The sequence below is a fragment of the Neomonachus schauinslandi genome, chromosome 14 (assembly GCF_002201575.2).
Source record: "Neomonachus schauinslandi chromosome 14, ASM220157v2, whole genome shotgun sequence".
NCBI classification, from domain to species: domain Eukaryota; kingdom Metazoa; phylum Chordata; class Mammalia; order Carnivora; family Phocidae; genus Neomonachus; species Neomonachus schauinslandi.
In genome coordinates, this window is record NC_058416.1 from 67,511,093 (window position 1) to 67,525,071 (window position 13,979).

The 13,979-nt window shown below is 40.9% G+C and overlaps 1 pseudogene; it reads right to left on the minus strand.

Annotated features, from left to right (window-relative positions):
- Positions 1 to 11,333, minus strand: part of LOC110578364 — a 60,420-nt pseudogene extending 49,087 nt beyond the window's left edge.
- Between the last annotated feature and the right edge of the window lie 2,646 nt (positions 11,334 to 13,979).

Sequence of the window (13,979 nt, forward strand, 5' to 3'; positions counted from 1 at the left end):
AGCCACCCAGGCGCCCTATAGTTATTTTTAATACTTTTGTATTTTAACCTTTAAGCCGGAGTTAAGTGATTAACATACCATCATTTTATAATATTTACTACTCTGAAATTGACTATATACTTACCTTTATCAGGGTATTTTCATGTATCAGGTATCAGGTTTATTTTCATGTTACTAATTAGCACCCTTCCATTTCAGCTTGAAGAACTCCTTTCAGCACTTTTTGTAAGACAGCTTTAGTGGTGATGAACTCCGTCAGCTACTGTATGTTTGGGAAGGTCTTTATTTCTCCTTCATTTCTGAAGGACAACTTTATCACATAAGGTATACCTGGTTGGTAGTTTTTTTTTTTTTTTTTTTTTTATCACTTTGAATATATCATCCCACTCTCTCCTGGTCTGCAAGGCTCCTGCTAAGAAATCTGCTAATAGCATTATGGGGGGGGTTCCCTTGTATGTGAGGATTTTTTTCTCTTGTTGTTTTTAATTTTTTCTCTTTGATTTTAGACAATTTTATTATAATGTGTTTTGGAGAATATAGTTTTGGGTTGAAATTGGGGGACTTATGATCTTTATGATCTTGGATATCCAAATCTCTCCCCTGATTTTAGAAGTTATTTCTTTAAATAAACTTTCCCTTTCTCCTCTTCTTCTTCTGGGAGCCCTATAATGTGTGGGTTGTTTCTCTTAATGGTATCCCATAGTCTCATAGGCTTTCATAACTCTTTTTCATTGTCCCCTTGACTGAATAATTTCAAATGACCTGTCTTCTACTTCATAGATTCTTCTGCTTGATCCAGTCTGCTACTTATGCTCTGTATTGCACTTTTCATTTTATCCATTGTATTCTCCCACCCCAGAATTTGTTTATTTTCATGATTTCTATCTCTCTGTTAAACTACTCATTTCCGTCACATATTGTTTTCCTTATTTTATTGTCTTTCTGTGTTTTTTTATAGTCACCAAGCTTCCTTCAAACAACTATTTTGTATTATTTGTCAAACAGATTTCAGATCTCTGTTTCTTTGGAGTTGGTTACTGGAAAACTATTCCTCTGGTGGTGTCATGTTTCCTTGATTTTTCATGTTCCTCAAATTTTGTATTACTGTCTTCGCATTTGAGGAAGCAGTCACCTCTTTGTCTTTACTGACTGGTTTTGGAGAGAAATACCTTCTGTAAGCCTTGCTAGAAATTCTGAAGGTTTCTCAGACCTTTTCTATGGATACACCTGCTCCACACTTCTTGCTTCTTTTTTTTGGGGGGGTGGTGGAATTTTAAGATTATATATCTTCTCTTGATCCTGCAAAGCCAGGCCAAGTTCTGACAGCCTCTCCTTTGCTTGCTTTCCCTAGGGCAATGCTGAATGCTCAAGTTTCTGTGCTTTCTCCCAATTTCACACAGTCTGGTTTTCTGTGAATGCTCACTAACTTTCTGCAAATAAAAGACTTGTTCTTTCCACCATCAGGGGTGCACAAAAGGAGCTGGCCACAGGATGGAGGTGTATGTGGGTGAGGTGTGTGGCATGTCGGGGTGCCCTTGGGCCAACTGGGGGCATCTGTAGGTGAGGAGACCCCAGTAGCTCACTGGCAGGCTTCCTGATAACTCTGCAAAGTGGTTAGTAGGATCTGTGTTCCTCGGATGTCATCTGAGAGCCCTGGCTGCTGTTCTCTCAGCCACTCCCTACTCTGCTCCCCCAGATGTGTAGCACACCTCTATATTCTGGATGGGGTGAGAAAGAAGTGGGTCTTCTTGGTAGATTCCTGCACAACTGGATAGCTGGACATTTACTCCCATGCTCTCAATTTCCCCTGTGGGAGAAATCTCAGGCTGAGAAGGTCTCTCTTGGCAGTAAGCTGTGCCACCTTGGGGGAGGGGTGACATAGGTACACTGAAATTGTTCCTCTCACTTTCTTTAATATGTCTAATCTTGGATTTTCTTTTTCTCCAGCAGTGTGCTAGAACTTCTCCAGTGGACTTCTGGACTTCTACAAAGGCCCTCTTATCTATGGGTGATTGTCTAAATTGGTGTTGAGGGAAGACAGTAGAAAGCTCTTATTCCACCATGTTGATGATGTCAGTCCACATGTCTTCACAGATGTGCAGCCTAGATGGTCTCTGTCTCTCTCAGCTGGACACTGACATGCCTTTATCCCCTTATTTCCTACATACATTTTAGAATCATGTCAAGTTCCTAAAAAATTCTGTTTGGATTTTGTTTGGAATTTCATTCCAAGTACAGACCAATTTGGAAAGAACTAACATTTTTAGGATATTGTCTTCCAGTCATTAACATAGTTGTTCTCTTCATTTATTTGGGTCTTATTTTTAGATAAAGTTTTAAAACGTTTTCTATAAAAGTCCTGAAAAGTGGACGGACCCTTGAATAAGGCCCGGAGTGAAGCAGTGGGCAATTACTGGTATCTGTGTACCTAAGGCAGAATGATGTTATTTCAGGCATTTCTTAGGATTTAGGGAAGTCAGTACAAGGATCAAAAGGCTGAGAAATTTAACTTGTCCTCCAGGATGTTTTTATGTACACAGGCAGTATTTGTAAGAAAAAATATTATAGAGAACAGATTAACTGATAATGGACACTTACCCAGCTTTAATGTAAATAGGAGAAAATACCTAACCGAGAATACAGAGCAGAAACGGAGCCTGAAACCAAGAAGAATTACATCAGGGTCTCATCTAGGCCAAGCTCTTAAGTGAGATGCAATCTCAGTGACTATCTGTTTTGAGACTAACAAATGTATCAGTACTGGGGAAACTTACAAACAAAAGTCCAAGTGCACACCTTCGAGTATAACAAACTACTTACAGGCACTTGATCTTTGCCTATGAAAGAGTGCATTCTTAATTTTGGGGGGTTAACTGAACCAGTTTTCAGTGGATTTATTTTATTTATTTATTTTTTAATTCCTTATTTTTTATTTTATTTGAGGCCTCTAACAACTGTCCATAGTCATGGTTGATCATGCCCCTTTTTAACAGAAAATTTTCCATTTACCTAGCTTATTCTTCCCTATATTCACCTTGGGGTACACAGCATGGAGACATTCCTCTGACGGAATTAAATACTATATTTACTGGTTATTGAAGTCTATATCATATGCACTCACAAAGAGTGATAAGCTAATAAATATATTTTTCAGGATAGTTGACAATGTTACATTAATTTCAGGTGTATAGCATAGTGATTGGACAAGTCTATACTTCATGCTATGCTCACCACAAGTGTGGCTCCCATCTGTTCCGTTACACCACTATTACAGTATCATTGACTGTATTCCTTATGCTGTGCCACTGATTCCTGTGATTTATTTATTCCATAATTGGAAGCCTGTATTTCCCACTCCCCTTCATCCATTTTGCCCATTCCCCCACCCCTAATAAATAAATCTTGATAATGTAATTTATATTCATATAATTAGATTATCTTAGTAGCCTTAGGTATCTTTAAAGTTTATTTATTTATTTTTTTAGTAATCTCTACACCCAATGTGTAGCTCGAACTCACAACTCCGAGATCAAGAGTCACATGGCCTTCCACCTTGCGCCCCACCTCAGTATCTTTTTTTTTCCCCCAATACCAAGTTATTTATTTATTTATTTTATTATTATTATTTTTTATTCTCATGTTAATCCCCATACATTACATCATTAGTTTTAGATGAAGTGTTCCATGATTCATTGTTTGTGCATAACACCCAGTGCTCCATGCAGACTGTGCCCTCCTCAATACCCACCACCAGGCTAACCCATCCTCCCACCCCCCTCCCCTCTAGAACCCTGTTTGTTTTTCAGAGTCCATCGTCTCTCATGGTTCGTCTACCCCTCCGATTTCCCCCACTTCATTCTTCCCCTCCCGCTACCTTCTTCTTCTTCTTTTTTTTTTTTCTTAACATATATTGCATTATTTGTTTCAGAGGTACAGATCTGAGATTCAACAGTCTTGCACAATTCACAGCGCTTACCAGAGCACATACCCTCCCCAGTGTCTATCACCCAGTCACCCCATCCCTCCCACCCCACCCCCCACTCCAGCAACCCTCAGTTTGTTTCCTGCGATTAAGAATTCCTCATATCTGAGATTATATGATACATGTCTTTCTCTGTTTGACTTATTTCGCTCAACATAATACCCTCCAGTTCCATTCACGTTGTTGCAAATGGCAAGATCTCATTCCTTTTGATGGCTGCATAATATTCCATTGTATATATATACCACATCTTCTTTATCCATTCATCTGTCGATGGACATCTTGGCTCTTTCCACAGTTTGGCTATTGTGGACATTGCTGCTATAAACATCGGGGTGCACGTACCCCTTTGGATCCCTACTTTTGTATCTTTGGGGTAAATACCCAGTAGTGCAATTGCTGGATCATATGGTAGCTCTATTTTCAACTTTTTGAGGAACCTCCATACAGTTTTCCAGAGTGGCTGCACCAGCTTGCATTCCCACCAACAGTGTAGGAGGGTTCCCCTTTCTCCGCATCCCCGCCAACATCTGTCGTTTCCTGACTTGTTAATTTTAGCCATTCTGACTGGTGTGAGGTGGTATCTCATTGAGGTTTTGATTTGGATTTCCCTGATGCTGAGCGATATTGAGCACTTTTTCGTGTGTCTGTTGGCCATTTGGATGTCTTCTTTGGAAAAATGTCTGTTCATGTCTTCTGCCCATTTCTCGATTGGATTCTTTGTTTGGGTGTTGAGTTTGATGAGTTCTTTATGGATTTTGGATACTAGCCCTTTATCTGATATGTCATTTACAAATATCTTCTCCCATTCTGTTGGTTGTCTTTTGGTTTTGTTGACTGTTTCCTTTGCTTTGCAAAAGCTTTTTATCTTGATGAAGTCCCAATAGTTCATTTTTGCCCTTGCTTCCCTTGCCTTTGGCGATGTTTCTAGGAAGAAGTTGCTTCGGCTGAGGTCAAAGAGGTTGCTGCCTGTGTTCTCCTAGTGGATTTATTTTTAATTTATTGCTTGCCTACTTCCAAATCGGACTAAAGGTGGCTTATATATATAAGGATAGTTAAAAAAAAAAAAGAAAAAGAAAAAGAAAAAAATCAGAAACCATTCAGAGAAATGGGGGAGAAGCTCTACCAAAATTTCATATAAGTTACTGAAATTAAGTGATAAATTTGGCTCTGGCTTTCTTACAAAGAAGGGGTAAGGTAAGCTGAATATATAAAGCAGATGCTAGTAAATTCTGAGAGGTAAATTGTGGTAAAAATCAGGGCTTCTTGCTAGGTTTGAAATCGACTCTGCTAGAAGTATCCTTTATTTTTGTAGAAAGATGAGACTCAGAAAGTAGGGAAATTTCTGATTTATCCAGAAAAGTCAGATGACTTATATAGAGATAAATTAATAAGCCCAAGACTTATAAATTCACTTATATTGAACTTATATAGTGAACAAATTCTATGTCCTACAACAAACATATCCCACAGATTAAATAACTAATCCATTCATAAGTTTTATAGTTGAAACCTGGTATTCTTAGGAGGTCAGTTAGGAGTTTTGCCATAATTAGTTGAATATCTCGAAGAGCTCAGTTAAGCCTATTCTCAATATATACTTCAAATATAGACATACATATATGTACACACGCATATGCATACACTCATACATTACATAGAGCTGTGTGTCTATATCCACACACATATACACATATATATCTGTATGTATATCTAAGCACAAATGTATATGTACACATATACTTAAATGTTAATATGATCTTTTCTCTTTTCCATACTTGATTAGTCTCCTAATAGCTCTTTGTTCACTGTGTTGCTATGACCCTTGGAATGTAAACATTCTCTGTCTCTTCATTAACTTTAATAATTAAGAAGAACAAAAACTGACACAGTCTTTTCGAGAAATCAAAGACTTGGTTCCTTTCTTCCATGTCTTCTCCAGAAGTCTTCAATATTTACTGGAGGTTGAAAGCATGTGAGTTTTATTTGGACAACAGTAAAGAGGGAGGTTAGTGGCTGTACAAGGTATTACTTACGTTCCACTCAAAGGCCCCAGTAGCAATCCCTGAGGTTGCTCCTATTCCAGCCAGGCCCATAAAGTGGCTGCTGCCAATATTCAGGGCAAAAAGAGAAGCATCTATCTGAAAATCAAAAGGCGATCACCTATCAGAACTCTCAGTCCAACTCCAAGAAATCATTTTCACAAATGTAAACTCAAACTGAATTTTCCACTTTCTCAAGAGGGACTATTCCCTGGGCAGAATTCCCGTTTGTGTTTCTTCTACTCAAACCCTAACCATAAATTAGAAGCCCAGTGAGGAGGGAGAAGGTGAAAAGAGAAGGATGGCCATTCTTATGGAATCACCCTTCACCTGCCCTAACGGCTTCCTTGCGGTTCCCTACTGCAGAAATATTAGCAGAGTGTGATTTCATCATTGTTTCAAATAATTTAAAAATATCAACAATTTAATTGATTAGCTGTAAGAGACTGGTTAAAATACTAAGGTACATTAATATGATGAAATACAATGTAGCGGGATGCCTGGGTGGCTCGGCTCAGGTCATGATCCCAGGGTCCTGGGATCGAGTACTGCATCGGGCTCCCTGCTCAGTGTGGAGCCTGCTTCTCCCTCTGCCTGCCACCCCCCCTGCTTGTGCTCTCTCTCTCTCTCTCTGACAAATAAATAAATAAATAAAATCTTAAAAAAAAAAAGAAATACAATGTAGCATACGGAAAGAATAAAGGAATTTTCATTAAACAATAAGGTAAGCAGTATGTGTAATATAATCTCATTAAAATTTTATGTGTGCATCTTACACGTGTGCAAAATATGCATGGGAGTGATTCTGGCTATATATATATATATAGACATATAACAAAATATTTCTGGAATTATGGTTATAGAGATGGAATGAGAAGAAAATTTCAAGTTCTATACTTAGACTGTAACTTTTGGGTTTTTTACAATCAACATCTGTTACTTTCAAAAGAAAAAATCCTAGAGGTATTTAAATGAGCAAAATCTCTCCTAACCAATAACAGCTTTTTAGCTGAGTAGAGATAGCCACTCCATTCAAAATCAAAATCCAACTATTATGCTGTTGACATGAGATAGATTTAAAACCAAATTATCAAGAGAGGCTGCAAATAACAAAACCTTTTAGGTAAAAACAAACAGACACCCCAGCATTGACAATATTGACATAAGAAAAAGTAACATTCAAGACCAAAAGCATCAAACAGACAAAGAGGGTTTTTTTTTTTATAACTATAAAAGGTAAAATGCACTAATAAGACATAGTTGAGAATATACAGACACCAAATACCTTAACAGCGACAATTGTAAGGAAAAAAAAAGTCTTAGAAGTGGCACATGTAAGTACTCAAGTAATACTAGTTATTTTGTTATTAAGAATGTTCACTACAGGGGCGCCTGGATGGCTCAGTTGGTTAAGCATCTGCCTTCGGCTTGGGTCATGATCCTGGGGTCCTGGGATTGAGCCCCACATTGGGCTCTCTGCTCAGCGGGGAGCCTGCTTCTCCCTCTTCGCCCTGCTTGTGCTCTCTCTTGCTATCTCTCTCTCTCTCTCTCTCTCTCAAATAAATAAAATCTAAAAAAAAGTTCACTACGTTTACCATAACAGTGAAAAGTTATATACAATCTAAATTGCCCAACAAGATAGTATATAAATGATGGAATGTTCATATGATGTAACACTATGCCACTGCATATAAATATAAAATAAATCCACCTATCTATGCTTTATAGATGTTGGAAGATACTAGCACATGATTAAATTAAAAGGTAGGTTTAAAAGGCACCATTCATTAATTCAATAACTACTAATAAATGTTCATTGCCAACTATGTCCAGGCTCTTTTCTAGATATTAGGGATACACTAGTGAGTAAAGTAGACAAAATCCCTGCCCTCGGGGCGCCTGGGTGGCTCAGTTGGTTAAGCGACTGCCTTCGGCTCAGGTCATGATCCTGGGGTCCCGCGATCGAGTACCGCTTAGCAGGGAGTCTGCTTCTCCCTCTGACCCTCACCCCTCTCATTCTCTCTCTCTGTCATTCTCTCTCTCAAAAATAAATAAAATTTTAAAAAAGTCCCTGCCCTCATGAAGCTAACATTCTTTTGGGAAAAAGAGAATAAACAAAATAAATTAGAGGATTATTTTAAAGCTATTAATTAATTAATTAATTAATTAATTAATTTGAGAGAGAGAGCATGCACATGCACCTGAGTGGGGGGGGAGGAGGAGAGGGGGAGGGAGAGGGGGAAGGGAGAGGGAAGAGAAGAGAGAGGAAAGAAAAGAATCTCAAGCAGACTCCATGCTGAGTACGGAGCCCAACTTAGGGCTCAATCCCAGAACCCTTAGATCATGCATGACCTGAGCTGAAACCAAGAATCGGACACTTAACTGAATGAACCACCCAAGAACTCCAAGGATTATTTTATAGCATTATAGACAGTGATAAGTACTACAGAGTTAAAAAAAAAAAAAAAGGTGGGGAAGTGGATAGGAAGTACTGGGAAATTGGGTGGTCAGGGTAGACTGTCTGAGAGAAGAGCTGAGGAAGATCAGAAGAGGTGGGGAGCAAGCCATGGAGATTCTGGGGAGAGCGCACCAGCTGAATAGAGCAGCAGGGGCAAAGGCCCTGAGGCAGAAGCTGGGTTGTTCAAGGACACTGGATAGAGCTGGGGACAGGCATCCTGAGAGGCAGGCTCAGAGAGTTAACGAGGTACAGATCATCTGTGCCCTACTATATGCTATTGTAAGCAGTGGGGCTTTCTTTCTGGGTGACATGGGAGCCCCAAGACGGTTTTAAGCAGAGAAGTGACATGGTTTGGCTTGAGTTTTAATAGGCTCCCTTTAGCTGCTCTGCTGAGATTGGATATACAAGAGCCAAGGTAGAAAGAGGGGGTCCAAGAGGCTGTTATAATGAATCCAGGTGAGAGACAGTAGCAGCACAGACCTGGAGGCAGAGTTGATGGGAAGTGGTCAGATTTGAAATTTATCTTTTAGACTGAGTCATAGGATTTCCTGATGGATGGGATATTGGGTATAAGAGAGACTAAAGCGTCTAACAAGACTCCATGTTTGTCAACCCGAGCAACCAGAAGGATGGACTTGCTATTCAGGAGACAGGGAAGATGGTGGCAGGAGCAGATTTGTGGAGGAAGGTCCAAAGCTCCCTTTGGGGCTTGTTCAGTTTGGGATACCTGATAGACTTCTTGAGTGCAGGTCCTGAATAGTGCAGGAGTCACAAGCAAGTCTGGAGTTCATGGGAGGGACCTGGGATTTGTTAGCATGTAACTGGTATTCAATGCCATGAGCTAGAGGAATTGCCAAGTGTGTGAGTGTAATTGGAGAGAAGTGGTCAGGCGTGAGCCCTGGGGACCTCCAGCGTTAAGAAGCAAGAGAGATGGGGGAGAGCCAGCCAGGGAGACTGACCATGAGCAGCTGGGGAGGCAGCTGGAAAAGAGGAGAGTAAGGCGACAAAATAGGGAGGGAGGGAGGACGGAGAGTCTCAGAGTTTCACCACTGCCAAACCAGCTGAGATGAGGACTGGGAACTGGGCACAAGAATAAGCCATGTACAGTTGAAAAAAAAAAAAAGGAAAGAAAGAAAAGAAAAGTCATGTGGCGGGCCTTGAGAAGAGCAATTGACACCCATCAGATATCTGCTAATTGAAGGAGAATATAAAACAAAAAAGAAAGCCAGAGTGGCAAAAATCATTCTTCTAATTCAATTTCCTTTAATAATACCATAATATATTTTGCTCATTAAGCAATAATCCTAACAATGAAAAGAGAACCCACAGCAAAGAAATTAATAAATCATAACATACATAAACATCGGGAGGCCAAAGCATGTTAGCGTCTCCTGAAAACCATTACAAGCGTCAGTTACAAAAAATAATGTGGGAAGCAGACTGCCATTTCTCTGGGTACAGAAAACATGATTTCAGGTCTAAGGGAGGCTCAGGCAAAAGACTGGGGCCTTACAGCCCAGGAAGAGACTGTGTTGCTAGAATCCTCCACAGAAAAATAAACTAAGGCAGGAGGCCCATTGCAAATATTTCTTTGCTGCATTCAATCTCCTTCTAAACCAGGTTTATATATAAAAAAAGAAGATTCAAGTATAATTCAGAGAGTTGACACCAGGAAACCACTTTTCCCCAAATCTCCCAGCTAAGAGGCAAAGCCATTTCTGCTAGGTTGTTGGATCCATCAGAGTTAATAAGTGTACTTTCCTCGTCCCTTTGAATAAAGGCACCTTCTCCTCCTGAGACAAGACTTCTCTCTTTGAAGCATTACCCTAGTGTGAAAAACCAAATCTTTGCCATAAGACTGGTTAACATTTGGGGGCAAAGAATATTAGTGAGTAAGGGCCCAATTCTTACACAATGCTCTAAATGTAGCTTACACTCCTGTGTAGGAAATGCATGCACATTTTTTACATAATAAGCTATAAAAGTCCTGGCTCAGGCTTGACTAGGGTCCTCAACTCTGGGCCCGGCTAGTTACCCACATCCTCCTCCTCCCTGGGGCACCCCTACCCACTCCATCATGGGCACAGGGTCATGGACAGGCAGCTGCCTCTGCTGCTGGGGGAGTTTTGAGGCACTCCTCTTGGATAGAATCACTCAGAATAATGAATACATTATTTAATACATAAAAGATAAAAAATGTTTCTACTCCACATCCCTCCATCCAGCATCATGCAGTTCCACACCTCCAAGCTTTGGCATATGCTGTTCCCTCTGCCTGGAATACCCCCACACTCTACCTGCCAAACGCCCACTCCACCTCCACATCCTGCTCGAACAACCCGACCTCTGTAAGGCCTTTCCTGTCTTGCACCATTGCCGCCCAGCAAGCCTCAGTTTACCTGTCATCCATACCTGGCCTGCGCACTTCCCACCAGACTCACTGTACTGCACTGTAACCTGCTATGATTTGCTGGATACACACCCAACTCCCATTCCAGAGTGTTTGTTTCCAGAGGGCAAGACTGTCTATTTCCAACCTGTATCCTGGAACCTAGAACAATGCTTTGTATGTATGAGGTACCTCATAAATGGTTAGTAAATTAAACTGAATCGAATGGAAACAGGTTGGTAAGAAACTTCTTCAGAGTTATGCAAACTCTAATGGAATGACTTTCCCGATTGAGCAACTTCAAATTATTTTGGGTATGAGACATCTACATTAAAGTAACAGACAAATTCACGTGCGGCACCCCCACGTGGATTGCCACACTCGAGGCTTACTCACTGGCCACCATGCTAGATTGTGGCCAGCCAGGAAGAAGTCTTCTACTATCCCGCGATTGCTTGACAGGATAGCCTTAAAAACAAAGGAATACAAGAAACAAACTGCTCCAAAGACACCAATCTCTCAAACCATCACCTTCACTTCTCTTTAGCAGAGATCCCCAAATCCATTCTCCCCTTCTTCCTTTTTAGGAATAGAAGCCCCTACCCACTGAGTTAAAGTGAAGGCTCATGGCTGCCTAGCTGGAGGTTACAGTCTCTTTCAGGTTTGATTGCAAGGACGTTTCCATTTCTCTACACTCTTGGGAAAATAATATTGCTTTAGTCTTTCCCAACTAGTTAACCAGTGCCATAGTCTCCAGCAGAGTCTGGGAGATAAGTGGTTAGCAAATGTCTGGATCAGTCGGGAATGGCAAATCTGAACATGTGCCTAGCTTCTCCCAGGACAGGAGTCACTCCGCCATTACTACGGTGTCCTTCCAACACATCCACGTCCTCTTTACTCAGGCTCCCAGCTCTGATTCCCAGACTCCGATGTGGTCAAAAGACAATCCTGCGGATTTCCTGGATTGGGTAGAACCAGCACGACCTAAGGATGACAGCTAGTTGACAGTGTTTCCGTGGGAAGAGTGAACTTAAAAACTGCCGTCTGAGCTATCTGCGTTATAGTGGGGTCGCCTTGCATCATAAAGCCTTAAGCCACAGAAACAACCCTCCAAATCAGACGCTTTAAGTTAGTCTCACTTCCTCTATTCACTAAATATTTATCAAAGGCTTGTTATGTGCAGAGCTGAACTTTTCTAAGGAAAGTATCAGCAGTAAAACTTTTAAAAGGAGTTTCCATGAATAAAAGTATCCTCTGTTTATGGAAAGAGAGGACCAGACAGTAAGAAGAGGAGATCCTGGGAAGAAGGTGGCTTAGGCATCTGTCCCTGCCTCCTCCTTCCTCCGTGCTCTCTTTCTGGAATAATAACACAACCACAGGGGCACCTGGGTGGCTCAGTCGATTAAGCGGCTGCCTCTGGCTCAGGTCATGATCCCAGGGTCCTAGGATCGAGCCCCATGTCTGGCTCCCTGCTCGGCGGAGAGCCTGCTTCTCCCTCTCCCTCTGCCTGCTACTCTGCCTACTTGTGCTCTCTCTCTATCTCTCTGTCAAATAAATAAATAAAAATCTTAAAAAAAAATAACATAACCACAGTAGCCAGGTTGGTGGGGAAGAAGATACTGCCAACACTTTCTCAAAGATCTCTGGGCTGACACTGATAAAAGAGAAAACAAACCAAAAAAAGTGTAAGTTTCCCCCCCTTGACCATCCTGTAAGAGCCAAGGCACCAGCAGCAAAGACTAAGATTTCCCAGTTCCCTGGGGCCTCAGCAGACAGGAATTGATGAATGCTTTCAGAAAGGAGTCCCATCTGTGCCAATGTGGGCAATCAGTTCAGTGAGAAAAGGGTGGTTTAATAACTGGAAGAAAAGAAAGCTAGACTCATCCATCACATCATACATAAAAATAAATTTCAGATGTCCTAGAGACTTAAATATGAAAAAAACTATAAAATATTAGAAGAAATTTAGGATAATATTTGTATGACCTTGAAATGGGAGAAAAATTTCCTAGGCAAGGCAGGAAATCTACAAGATACAAAGGAAAAGAGAGATAGTTGGCTTCCTCAAAGTTAACAAAACCTCAAATGACAGAAAGACACCATTAACAGTTCAGACCACTGTTCTCAATCAGAGGTGATTTTTGCCCCATCCACCCAGGGAATGTTTGGCAATGTTTGGAGACATTTTTGGTTGCGAATGGGTAGGGGTCGAGGATACTTCCAAGCATCCTGTAACATATAGGACAGATGCCCACAATGAATTATCTGGTCCCAAATATCAGTGGTAGACACTGGTCTGGACAAATGATAGCTTGGGGAAAACATATGAGCAAGTGAAATGACAGAGAAGTTGATAAAAGCAAAGTCAAACAACCCAAATACAAAATGACAAATAAACTGGCTACTCACAGGAGAAGAAAATCCATGGACAATAAACTCATAAAAAGATGCTCAACCTCTGAAATAAGTCAAACAGAGAAAGACATGTATCATATGATCTCACTGATATGAGGAATTCTTAATCGCAGGAAACAAACTGAGGGTTGCTGGAGTGGGGGGTGGGGTGGGAGGGATGGGGTGACTGGGTGATAGACACTGGGGAGGGTATGTGCTCTGGTAAGCGCTGTGAATTGTGCAAGACTGTTGAATCTCAGATCTGTACCTCTGAAACAAATAATGCAATATATGTTAAGAAAAAAAAAAAGAAGAAGAAGAAGGTAGCGGGAGGGGAAGAATGAAGCGGGGGAAATCGGAGGGGTAGACGAACCATGAGAGACGATGGACTCTGAAAAACAAACAGGGTTCTAGAGGGGAGGGGGGTGGGAGGATGGGTTAGCCTGGTGATGGGTACTGAGGAGGGCACGTTCTGCATGGAGCACTGGGTGTTATGCACAAACAATGAATCATGGAACACTACATCTAAAACTAATGATGTAATGTAGGGGATTAACATAAGAATAAAAAAAAAAAGATGCTCAACCTCAACAGGAGTCTAGGAAGTGCAAATCAAAGCTACAACGACAAACCACTATTCACCCATCAGGCTGGCAACACACACACACACACACACACACACACACACACACACACAAGCAGTAACAAGCAAAT